Source organism: Scyliorhinus canicula, unplaced genomic scaffold, assembly GCF_902713615.1.
Source record: "Scyliorhinus canicula unplaced genomic scaffold, sScyCan1.1, whole genome shotgun sequence".
Lineage (NCBI taxonomy): Eukaryota > Metazoa > Chordata > Chondrichthyes > Carcharhiniformes > Scyliorhinidae > Scyliorhinus > Scyliorhinus canicula.
In genome coordinates, this window is record NW_024055740.1 from 19,818 (window position 1) to 25,930 (window position 6,113).

General features: G+C 46.1%; 1 non-coding gene across 1 annotated transcript; it reads left to right on the top strand.

The window, feature by feature from the left end:
• Positions 1–5,662: 5,662 nt before the first annotated feature.
• trnan-auu lies at positions 5,663–5,736 on the top strand. Its single transcript has one exon. It is a non-coding gene; the product is annotated as a tRNA-Asn (tRNA).
• The last annotated feature ends 377 nt before the right edge of the window (positions 5,737–6,113 follow it).

Sequence of the window (6,113 nt, forward strand, 5' to 3'; positions counted from 1 at the left end):
TGATGCCTCACTCTAACTCTAAACACTCACTCAGGTTTTTGTACGGGGCTTCAGATTTCCTCTAACTCTGTGCCACACTGCACTATATAGACCGCCCGTCCTCCACATTGAGGGCGCTTACACTGAGGTAACCTTTATGTTTAGAATTGTCACCAACCGCCAGATATCGTCCTGAAACTTCATCTTTTCTTTCGTTGCTAAGGTGTTGCTGATGATCCATCTCACTGGCTGTACCGGTTTCTCCTGATACCATTGCATTTGGCACATGTTGGAGTCTTTATATTGGCAATTTAACTTCACCGAATCCCCTTCTGACACTGTTATTGCCACCGGCAACTGAGTTACTGGATTGCACATTGCCGGCCTGCGAAAGTAAAGGAATGAAATGAACAGATTGTTGTTCCTTTATAAATTTAGAGTCCCTGATTTCTTTGCTTTTTGAATTGAGGGGTACTTTGTAGCGTGGCCAGCCCACCTAGCCTATACATCTTTGGATTCTGGGGGTGAGAATGTGCAAACTCCACACGGACAGCGATCTGGGACCGGGATCGAACCCGTGTCCTCAGTGCAATGAGGCAGCAGTGCCCAACCAAAGCGCCACCGTGCCGCCCTTAGTTTACATAGAGTTGATACAAATTGTTTGTATCTTCGACATTTTTTGGAACCTCTGGTGCAGGCACCATAATAGACATTCCAGATCGTTAATTATACTCCAGCCATGTGTATTAATACGCTAATATGGTTTAATTAGTAGGAACTACTTAATGTGCCAAAGCGCCACCAGTATTACCAGAGACATGTCTGACTGAATCTCTCTCAGTGAACTGGACTGGACTGAGTCAGAGATTGTGAAGAGAGAGGGAACCAGGGCTCTGTTCCGCTTAGTGCAGTACAGGGAGAGAGCCTATTGTGACATCACTCGCCCCCCATCCTCCTGGGTTTGCCGACAACATCAGGTGAGTTTGTGACGTCCATGCTTGAATTTGACGCCCTCTGCTGGTGGACTCGGTTTTCTCTGTGTTTGAATTCAGCTGTGGATTCATCGTTCACTGCAATACTGTACATACCAGGACCCGAAAGCTATCTAGAAATCTAAATTGCAGCTGTTTAGGCACTGTCGTTGTTACTATTCGTATTTGTAATCGGAAAATGATGCTTAATCTGTGCAAGTCATCGCTGGAGTTCTCTGTTTAAACCTTGGGTGCGATTAAGTCGAAAGAAAGCCAAGACTTTGGAGGACATGCGGAGGTTATAAATCAGAATAATAGCAGGGCTGAACAGACTAGTTTGTTTAATTTGATGTTAACGAAGAAGGTACAAAAAGAGCAAAACTGATGTGCTCAGAATGTTGTTTTTTTCGGAGTTGTTTCCATAAGTTGAACGTTCAATGTCCCAGAAAGAAGTTAGGGGCAGGTGAATGATATTTCATGTTGCGGGGTGTTTCTGAGAAAGGTGAAGCGTAACACGCGTTTTTGAATAAATCAGCACCAAGGGAGAAGTTACACCGAGGCACGGACGGAATTCGAACCCGCGATTTTCGGTTTACCGCCGCCGCACATGGCCACCGCGCCATGTGCAAATAAGTGATGTTAATTGCACTGTGAGTTGTTACCATTTGGAGTCTGGCGCCAAAATTGATGGAAGAAGAATCAATAAAGCATTTCAAATGGTATTGCCAGAACTTGAGAATGGAAACATTGCGGGATTTAAACGCAGTGGGAAAATTGCAATAGAAATAAATTATTACAAATAGGCGCTGGTAGCCTCAGTTGAATCTGATACCCCCGGTCCTACCGGCCCTCCAGCCTCCGACACTATATTGTCTTAATGAGTTGAGCAGTGAGCGGGTTTTCGGCAGGCAATGAGAGGTGAAGAATTTTCATACATTGGCACAGCTCGGATATTAGCAGCTAGTTCATCCACAACAGAACTTCAGCGATTTCCAAATGAACATATTTAATCACCATCTCAAACATGTCTAAATGTGTGACAAATGCAACTTACTGCGGATGCTTCAAACGGAAACAAAAACAGAAAATACTGGATAATCTCAGCAGGTCTGACAGCCTCTGGGGAGCGAAATGGCAGCTGTCGTTTCCAGTCAAGTGGACTCTTTGTCAAAGCTGGAGAACTGGAATTGGAGATTCAGACGATTGTAGGGGGGGGGGGGTGGTGGAGTGCTGTATTGGGCCTCGATAGAGGGCTAGCAATAGGTGGGAAAAGACGAAAATGTCTCGGGCAGAAAGAAAAGGCAATGTAAATGATAAGTTGATGGAAAAACACATGTGGTGGAGGGGGAATGAGAGTTCACCGTCTGAAGTTTGTTGAACTGATAAAATGAAAGGGACAGAGAGCTGTCTGAGTCCACCAGAATTAGTCAATATAAATGTGAATGCCCACACATAGACAAACTTCTCGGGAACGTGTTGGTTCCATGCAAGTTTGAGCTCAGCTTCTCAAAGCAAACCCAATGTGAATGAATCCCGCCGTCTGCGCCGCAAAGAAATATGAAGAGAACATGCGGTTTGACCAACGGAAAACCTCATCGAAGGGCTCGTTCGAGATTTGAACCCGGGACCTCTCGCAAATTCCGACAGCGACACCACCCAAAGCGAGAATCATACCCCTAGACCAACGAGCCCCGCAAAAAGAGTCAAAGCATACTGTCATTGCCATCGAAAATCAAGCTAACATCTGCGGAGAACGCCAAAAGTACTGCAACATCTCAGGTAGTCAGGCAGCATTTGTCGACAGGACAACAAAGTTCGTCTTTCACCATCACCTTTCATTAAAACCGGGACAGGTTAGAAATGTGGTACGTCTTAACCAAGTGAATTACCGCAGGAAGGAAACAGAACAACAGGAAAGGGCTCTAATAGGGGGCAGTCAGGAGAGATTAAATGAGAAGAGGCCTTGGGACCCTGGCCACAGAGTTAGGTTAGCATCAAATCAGAGAATAATGACACCACAGTATGAGGCCATTCCGGCCGCCGTGTCTGTGCCAGCTCTCTGTTAGCGCAATGGAAGAACAAAGAAACAAAGATATGTCTGGAGGAGCTATCGATGGCATATTGATCGACAACTACCGCCCGGACACAAAGAACAAGTGGAAACAAGATTGAAACCCAAATCTGCGATGGAAGGACACACAAAATGGGTGCAGCATTTACAGTGTGAAACTGCTGAACACACACTGAGTGTGAAAGCTGTATTGAGCCCAGTGGAAGATGCGCTGCTGTTCCTCGAGTGGCTGTTGAGCTTCTTTGGAAATTTCACGACGCCGAGGTCCGGGAGGTCAGCGTTAAGATCCAGCTCTCCAGTCAGTTAAATTCTCCACTTTGGCTCTGTGGAGTAGATGGGTCACGTCTCTGTGGTCAACACAGATCTTGAGCATCAATTTTATCCAAAACGCACTCCAGCTCAGACACTGTCTCTCTCTCTCGAGCATCATCTGTGGGGAGAGAAACGACGTAAACATTCCGAGTCCTGAGAAATCTTTTTCAGAGTGGGCCAATGTAAATCAACCCCGCCGTCAGCATCGCAAACAATTCATAATCTCTGACCTGGAGTAAAGAGCCTGTCCTGGATTTAAACCCACGACCACTCCCATAGGCATTGATTGAAAATCCTTAAACGAGAACCAGACCTCGAGAACAAAGGGCACAAATATAAGACCGACATTAAGCAAAATATAACTTATGTTAATTTCGATATAATTTCTACAGCTCACGGCTTTATATGTTCAGACATCTGTTAATTTAAGAAACAGCTGTCGCATGCAACAAGGGACCTGGCCTCTCAAACAGACCATCAGAATCTGCAGCAACACAGTGAGGTTGTACATTCCGCAGGTACATTGATTGCCTGCGGTTTCTGTAGTTTAGTGGTTATCGCATTCGTCTCACACGCGAAAGGTCCCCGGTTCGAAACCGGGCAGCAAACATTTAGCATTTCGTGTGAGAAATGTTTGCACAATTATTGGGCACAAAATAATTCTGTTTCCTGAATGTTGCCGGAATCTCGTGTTTCCAGGACAATGAGCCACTACACTGAATTGAACATTAAGGCCCAAGCACTGAATTTTCGGCAGGCAATGAGAGGTGAAGAATTTTCATATCTTGGCACACCTAGGATATTAGCAACTCGTTCATCCACAACATAGTTTCAGCGATTTACAAATGAACATATTTAATCACCATCTCAAACATGTCTAAATGTATGACAAATGCAATTTACTGCGGATGCTTCAAACGGAAACAAAAACAGAAAATACTGGACAATCTCAGCAGGTCTGACAGCCTCTGGGGAGCGAAATGGCAGCTGTCGTTTCCAGTCAAGTGGACTCTTTGTCAACGCTGGAGAACTGGAACTGGAACTGGAGATTCAGACGATTGTGGGAGGAGGAAAGCAAACCCAATGTGAATGAATCTACGCCGCAAAGAAATCATGTTGCTTGACCAATGGAAAACCTTATCGAAGGGCTCGTCCGGGATTTGAACCCGGGACCTCTCGCAAATTCCGGCAGCGATACACCCAAAGCGAGAATCATACCCCTAAACCAACGACCCCCGCAAAAAGAGTCAAAGCATACTGTCATTGCCATCGAAAATTAATCTAACATCTGCAGAGAACGCCAAAAGTACTGCACCATCTCAGGTAGTCAGGCGGCATTTGTCGACAGGACAACAAAGTTCGTCTTTCACCATCACCTTTCATAAAAACCGGGACAGGTTAGATATCAGAAGGGGTTTCAGTGCAGTTAGATTGCGAATATACAGACCGGACGATGTACCACATGCTATGGTATCAGCAAAAGCCGGCACAGCCGCCGAGATTGGTCATCATTAACATATTGACGATGAAGAAAGAGGAGATCTCAGGACGATATCTGGCGGCTGCCAACAAGTCTAAAAAGAATGGTTATCTCAATATAAACGCGCTCAGTGTGGAGGACGGATCGGTCTATTACTGTGCAATGAGCACAGTGTCACAAAGCAGCTACAACCACGTACGAAAGCCTCAGAGAGTATTTTCAATTCCAGTAAATTTGCGTTCCTGCCCTTATACCGGAGGATGGATTGATCTGGATTCAGAAAAATACTCAGGTCTATTTCTCCACAATTGCATTGCCGTCTCTGTCCTTGTATAGGTCAATAGAGGCGCCGTTTCGGATTCGTGAGATTAATCAGCATGTCGCGATGCACAGTAAATTTAAGCTTGGAATATCCACTTCCGAGCAGCAGTAATGAAAGTTCTCAGATGTGGGGATAATAAAATCTTCCAGGACCGTTAACTTAGGTCGACCTTATGCCAACGAGTCTGAGCCCCTAGTAGTCTTCAGCGGAACATCGACTTTCTGATCGAAAATACATCAAATCTATGTTGACACTTCCTGCTTTCTGTTATGGAGGTTCCCGGAAAAGGGGCGTGTTTCAAAGAAAGTGTGGTGCTGTCCAAGTGAGTTCTGTAAAATCCACGGGCCTGTGATGATTCCACGTCTCACAAATGTCCATGCCCGCGGGACCATGTGTACGGTCCTTCCAGATATTTTCCGCACTGCCTCAGGGGACCAATATTACCAGCCCAGCATTCTCATTCGGTCCCTGGCAATCAGAGGATTGGCCGTCACTGTTGAAATGCACAGAGTTGTGATCCTGTTGTCGTCTCCGTGGCGCAATCGGTTAGCGCGTTCGGCTATTAACCGAAAGGTTGGTGGTTCGATCCCACCCAGAGCCGAATTGTTGTTCCACTCCTGGATGATATGTTTTTAGGGGCTGTTTAGGACAGGGCTAAATCGCTGGCTTTGAAAGCAGACCAAGCAGGCCAGCAGCACGGTTCGATTCCCGTAACAGCCTCCCCGAACAGGCGCCGGAAGGTGACGACTCGGGGATTTTCACAGTAACTCAATTTGAAGCCGACTCGTGACAAGAAGCGATTTTCCTGTTCTGATGACACGTACCGTGCTCCGGCTGCGGCATGGAATTACCTCTGTCGCTGTAATATCCTTCATAGCGCCGAGCTGGGGAATAGCTCAACGATGCTGTGTCTCCCTCGATAACAAACACCAACTCAGGAGATTGTGACACCTCCTCACGGACCTGCTAACAGACGAA